Source organism: Prosopis cineraria, unplaced genomic scaffold, assembly GCF_029017545.1.
Source record: "Prosopis cineraria cultivar Desert tree isolate PC_DT_omini unplaced genomic scaffold, ASM2901754v1 PC12, whole genome shotgun sequence".
Taxonomy (NCBI): Eukaryota; Viridiplantae; Streptophyta; class Magnoliopsida; order Fabales; family Fabaceae; genus Prosopis; species Prosopis cineraria.
Window position 1 is genome coordinate 19,951,909 of NW_026555343.1, and position 7,076 is coordinate 19,958,984.

Here is a 7,076-nt window from a genome sequence, read left to right on the forward strand (position 1 = left end):
ATGGGCAAGGAAATTCAAATGCCAAAACTTCTACAGAAGAATCAGGAAGGTAGTTAAGAACAAATGATAAAGTAACAACTATAAAGAGTAATGTTGGTTCATGCGTTAGAATGAAGGCAGAAGAGAAAGATATATATATATATATATATATAAGTGATACAGGATCACACGTGAGACGAGATGGTTTCACACGTGATTTAGTACTTTTTAACCAACAAGGTGCTAAATCTCATCTATAACTGAGAGGCTTCATGCGTGATATGGCAATTAGAATAACGTTAAAAAAATGCATAATAAATACAAGTAGAGTCACGCGTGATCAGAAGTTACTCTCACACGTGAAATAACCAAAATTGTAAACCACACTCTTAGGAAGGATTTTCATGTAAGTGAGCCTTCCATTATCACGTTTGATTTTATACTTCTTAAGAAGAAGAATTCACTAAGTGCTATTTCATGCAAGCAAGACTAATATTTTCACACGTGATTTAGCACCACTTAATAGTGAAGCTTTCCTTAGTGCTATTTCATGCAAGTGAGCATATATGTTTCATGTGTGAAAATGTAGGAAAAATAGAGAGAAACATAAAGACAGGTAAAATAATGCAAGACATGATACTTAATTTTTAAATGAATTATACTTGATCTTCTACCATCTTTCTTTAAGATTTGCTTTGATTTATTCCAATGAAGTTAGGATTAAAGATTTTTTCTTGCAAAAACACCTTAAGGCAACTCTAAAGCTTAAGTTAGTAAAAGATTTAAAATGTAATTTATTTGAATTTAGAAAACTTATAGCTCGTTGAGATTTACTATTCCCAATTCTCTTTTGATAAATGTGAATCGTTCTTTAGTTAGAGGTTTGGTGAATATATCTATTAGTTGCTTGATCGTAGGTACAAATTTCAATATGATGTCCTTCTTTTGCACATGATCCCTTAAGAAGTGATGTCTTATGTCAATGTGCTTGGTTCTTGAGTGTTGGACAAGATTTTTAGCTAAGTTATTGGTGCTAGTGTTGTCATATCTGATTAGAGTTTCCTTGAGATAAACCCCCAAATCTTTCAATTGTTGTTTTAACCATAAAATCTATGCACAACAGCTTCTAGCCACCAAGTATTCAGCTTCACATGATGATAAGGACACACTATTTTGTTTCTTGTTGAATCATGATATTAATAAGCCACTAAAGAACTAACAAGTTCCACTATTGCTCTTTCTATCTGTTTTGTATCCTTCATGGTTAACATTTGAGTAAGTAATCAATTCAGGCTTTCTTCCTTTTAAAAACCATAATCTTAGCTATGTAGTTCCATGTAGATACTTGAAGATTCTTTTCACAGCCTTTAAATATGATTCCCTTAGATCAACTTGAATTCTTGCACACATACAAACACTAAACATGATATCAAGTCTGCTGGTAGTCAAGTAGAATAGTGATCCAATCATTTGTCTAAATTTTGATTGATCCCCCTTTTTCCATTTTTCATCCTTATCCATTTTGATTAATGCACTCATAGGAATGTTACTAGGATTTGAATTTTCAAATCCAAACTTTTTTAATAATTCTTCAGTGTACTTGGTTTGGCTTAAGAAGATCCCATCCTTCATTTGCTTGTTTTGCAATCCAAGAAAGAAGTTCAACTCTCTCATCATTGACATCTCAAATTCTCCTTGCATAATCTTAGCAGATTTCTCACAAAGAACCTCATTAGTAGCTCTAAAAATGATAATCATCAACATAAATTTGAACTACAAGGATATCACTACCTTCAGTTTGATAAAACAATGTTTTATCCACTATTCCTCTTTTGAAGTTATTATTTAATAGAAAAGTACTTAACCTATCATACCAAGCTCTTGGTGCTTGCTTCAGTCCATACAATGCTTTCTTCAATTTGTAGACATGATTTGGTATTGATGGATCATCAAATCCTAAAGGTTGCTTTATATAAACTTCTTCATTAATTAGTCCATTCAAGAAAGCACTTTTTTCATCCATTTGATAAAGTTTAAAATCTTTAATATAGATAAAAGCAAGTAAAAGTCTAATAGCCTCTAGTCTAGCAACTGTTGGAAATTGTGCCCTAGGGCCAATCATTATACTATGCATATAACGACAACTAGCTGGCTATGTGTTGCTATAGGGTTTAACCGACACTGATCCGGGTCATAGCAGAACATGAAAGGTTCTCAGTCCTCTTTCATACTGAGATTAATAAGCTGGCAGTTTCAAAAGCCTGGCTATAGACCTTTCACAACCACTTCCTTCAGACCAGTATAGCACAGCCTTCCTTCATTTCTTACTGGAGGCGTAGCCATAATAACACATAACCAGTAATTTCCCTTACAGGATCATTGCGAAAATTCAAAACTTTTGTTAAGTATTAGATAACAATCCCCCCTTAATCCTTAAAAAAGAAATTACTCAGCCATATCTCTTAATCTTCAATACTTGCAAAGGAGGAAATAAATGAACAGAATACTTTTATTGATATTGAGAAGGCAAGGTTACAAGGAGGCAGAGAACTCAAGTGCTCAAGGAGGCTCTGAGGTTCTCAGCTGTTCTTGAATGTGTGTTGTTTCAAAGATTACATGGCTTTATATAGAGTTGGCATTCCAACCCTGGTTACATAACCGTAGTTAATTTTAACTCTAATAATTACAACAAGACAAAATTACTTTTGACAAAATGGAAAAGCTAATCTTAGACTGCATAGACTTTTTGACAAAATGAAAGGCTAAAGTAATTATTACAAGAGACATAATAGGCTTAGGCTTTCTTTTTAGCTTTTAGTCTTTTTCACTTTTTCTTCTTCCATTTTTTCTATCTTCTTCAGTCTTCTTTTTACTTGTTGGCAGGCTAATCCAGAATATTCATGTTGATAGAAGGGTCTTCATAGTCTTTGTCTGCTTCTCTTTTTTCATCACAATATTTGCATTTATGGATAGCATACTCTGACAATACTTGACATATTTTCTTTTTTGTCCTTGCATGATTATCCATTGAATTATTTCTTAGTCTTGGTACTAATTGTTGAAACTTCTTGAATTTCTGCTATTCTTCCCTACTGAGAAAATACATGTTGTTGGGCCAGTGAAGTATGTCCACTGTTCTTCTGCTGTAATTGTCCTATTGAGCTCTTGAAAAATTATATGTACTTCTTGGGCTTTGATAGTGGATATCTTATATCTGAGATCTTCATCATTCATAATATCTTCTTTTTCTTCTTGATCATAATCAAATGGTCTTCTTATTGTTCCAAATTTAATCAGATTAATTGGAGGATAGAACTTGTCAGGAGTTATTTCTGCTATAGTAGAATAACACCTGATAAAGACTTGATATTGAGTTACTATTCCAAAATAGTGTTTGGCAGCTTCCTTGATGGATTCAAGAAGTTTAGATATTTCTGACATATCATTAGAAGGATATATAGAATGGATAAGGCTATAACTATACAAGGTTTTTACAAGATCAGGGTTAGTTTTTGGATAAACAATAACTTTTTGAAGGAATAATGAGAAACATATTTAATATTACTAGTATTAGGAAGGGCAAAATGGTTAGTCTTATTGATGAGAAGTTTCAAATAATTATACTGGTCTAGGGTCTTAAAGGATGATAAAGTTACTGGGCTTAAACTTCTTCTCCTATAAGAGGTAGAAGTGGATGCACTATTTTGAGATGTTCTTATTACTATTTGGGCTTTAGATTTTTGGGCTTCTTCACTATTTCAGTAAAAGGAATTATTGGACCGGCTTTTTCTGGACTATGAGGCTGGAATAATAAATCAGGAGTTTGAGTAGATGACTCAATTACTTGTTTTGCTTGTCTTTTAGGGGATTGGGATAATGTACCCTTAGATTTCCCTAAGTCCTCCACTTTACATGTCAAAATATTCACCATATCTCTAAGATGAGATATCGATTTAGATAATGATTGCATATTTGCATTTACTTGTCCAGCAAGAAGGGTCATATTCATCTCTAGAATATTTACCTTCATGATTACTTGGTCTAGTGGGGTCATTATTGGCCCTGTAGGTGAACCACTACCACTATTACTTGTCATCATATTTGTCTCCCTTCTATTTGGCTCCATCTGGATAGATAATTAGCAACAAGATTATTTTTTCTTTTAATATATTCAATCTCATAATCATAATAAGACATATCTGATTGCCATTTAATTAACATTTTATTACATAACTGAGTTGTCTTTATTCCTTTATCTAACCAATGCTTTACTTGAGTATTATCAGTTCTTATAATAAATTTGGTATTAACAATAAATAATTCAAACTTCTATACAGCTTTTACTATTGCTAAAAATTCTTTTCAATTAGAATGATATTTAGTCTGAGAATCATTAAATTTTCCACTAGCATATCTAGTTATTATTTCTTTTTTTTTTCATTGATGTGATATAAAGCTGCTCCCCAATAATTTTTACTAGCATCTGTATATATTATCCATATTACATCATTATTTACTGGAATAGTTAATTTAGGTAGATTTTGACATAAAGCTTTTATCTGATTTACTATTTTTTCTTTTTCTTTATCCCATATCCATATTGTCTTTTCTCCAGCTAATTTACTTACTTTTGCAGTTAGTTTTGATAAGTTTGGAATATAATTTCTAGCCTGATTTACTAATCCTAAAAATGATTGAAGTTCTTTTTTATTTTTAATTTCTCCAAATTCCAATATTTTCTTACTAATATGTTCTTGTAATTCTATTCCATTATTAGTTATGTATTGTCCTAAAAATCCTATTCTTTCTTTTCTTAATTCAGCTTTTTTAGGTGATATATTTAATCCTTTTTCTTCTATCAGATCTATAAATTGTTCTAAATGTTTTTCATGTTCTTCTTCATTTTTGAGAATATTAGAATATCGTCTATATATATGACAGCAAAATTTTTTATTGGCGATAATAATTTTGTTACATATTCCTAAAATATACTAGGACTATTATGGAATCCCATAGATAATACATTCCATTCATACAATCCTTCAGATGTACTAAAAGCAGTATATTTCTTACTTTCTTCTTCTAAATTTATTTGAAAAAATCCTGATTTACAATCAAATTTACTAAATATATTTTTTCCTCTTATTAAGTTAAATAATAAATCTATTTTTGGAATTGGAATATCTATTTCTTATTGCTAATTCATTTAATTTTTTATAATTTATAACTAATCTTGATTTTCCTCTTTTTTCTTCACTATGTTTTACTACAATCATTGCAGGTGATGAATATTCAGATCTACTTTCTCTTATTAAATCATATTGTTTCATTTCATTAATATGCATAATAAATTCTTTTTTATCATTTTCTGTCCATGGATAAGGTTTATAGTTTATTTCTTTATTATAATCTCTTAATTCTATTTTTGTTAAAGATTTAGATTTTTTTCAATGAACTAAAGGATTATCACTATAATTTTCTAATAATCTTTGTTCAATTGTTTTAATTTCTTTTGCAGTATTTAACATTTTTATTGAATTTATAACTTCATTATTATACAAAAGTTTTTTATTTAGTAAAAATTGTACTTCATAATCTTCTGTTTTCTTTTGAAATTTTTCATCTCTCCTACTAAAAGGTTTAGTTACTTTTATTCTCCATCCTTGATGTTTACAAGGTGTTGTTAATATTATTGCCTTTTCAAACATATGTAAAAAATAATATTGTTCAATAAAATCTATTCCTAATATTACATCACATGAATTATCATTGTATTTATTTAATTTCCTTATTTTTAATTCATATTCTCCTATTTGTATCATAATTTCTCTTGCTTCTAATTCAATACAATTAATTTCTTGTCCTACTCCTTGCATTCTTAATATTTTATTTTTCTTTTTACATAATTCATCCGGTAATACATTTGCTTTTGCTACTGAAATATTTGCTCCTGTATCAACTAAAGCATGATATTTTCTAGATCTATATTTTTGATAATTAAATTTTAATAATATGTAATATAATTTTATCATATCAATTTTATCTTTTGGATAACTATTATTTGATGATTAATATTTATCATAATCCTATCTTGTTGTATTCTCCATGGTTTTACTTGTTCTAAGAAATCTATTCCTAAGATTATTTTATATTGATTATTATTATCTTTTATTATCCAAAATTTTACAGTTAACACATCTCTTTGATTTATTCTTATTATAGATATTGTTCTATCTCCTTCATTTGTTACTTCAAGATTATTATTTGTTAATCCTAATTGTATTGTACTTTTTTGCTCTCTTGGGTCTACTAATGCCATTACATCTATCCAATTAGCATCTTGTTTTATTTGTATAATTATAAAATTATTGTTTTGTTTTGGTGTTATGGGTCTTATTGATTCTAAATTTAAACTTATAGGTGTCTCAATTTTAGATCTTAATAATAATCTTTCTTGTCTAGACATTCCTCTACTTGTACTGGGTCTTGGTTCTTCAAAACTAAAACTTCTTCTTTTATTAGGTTGATTTATATTAATATTTAATGTTGGTGTACTTATTCTCAATGTTCTTTGTCCTATATTGTCATTAGTGATCAATCTTCTTGAATTATTTTCATTTTCATAATATCTTACTGTATTATCTAATTCTAATCTTAATTATTCAGGTATTGTCATTTTGGTTGGATCTAACTCTATTTCTTGTAATACAGGCATAAAATGTTTGTCAATTGTTAATTTACCTTTATTTCTTTTATAAATTTTATGCTCATTTGTAAATACTAATCCTATCATAGCAGTTATACTTATTGTTCTTGATCCTAGTAATAATTTTATTCCTCCTAGTTTATGATATATTAATAAGGTTTTATTCATATTTTTATCAGCTCTTGAAATACAAAAATTAGTATTTATTGTAAATTTTAATTTTTGATATATCAAATTTCCAATTAATATTCCTAAAATACTATCTTCAACACTAATAATTATTCTTTCATCAGTTATTAATAATTCTATAGGTGAATTCCTTCCTTCTTGAAAACAAGCTTTTATTAATAATTGCACTCCAGCAATATATATTTCTATTACTTCATCTTTA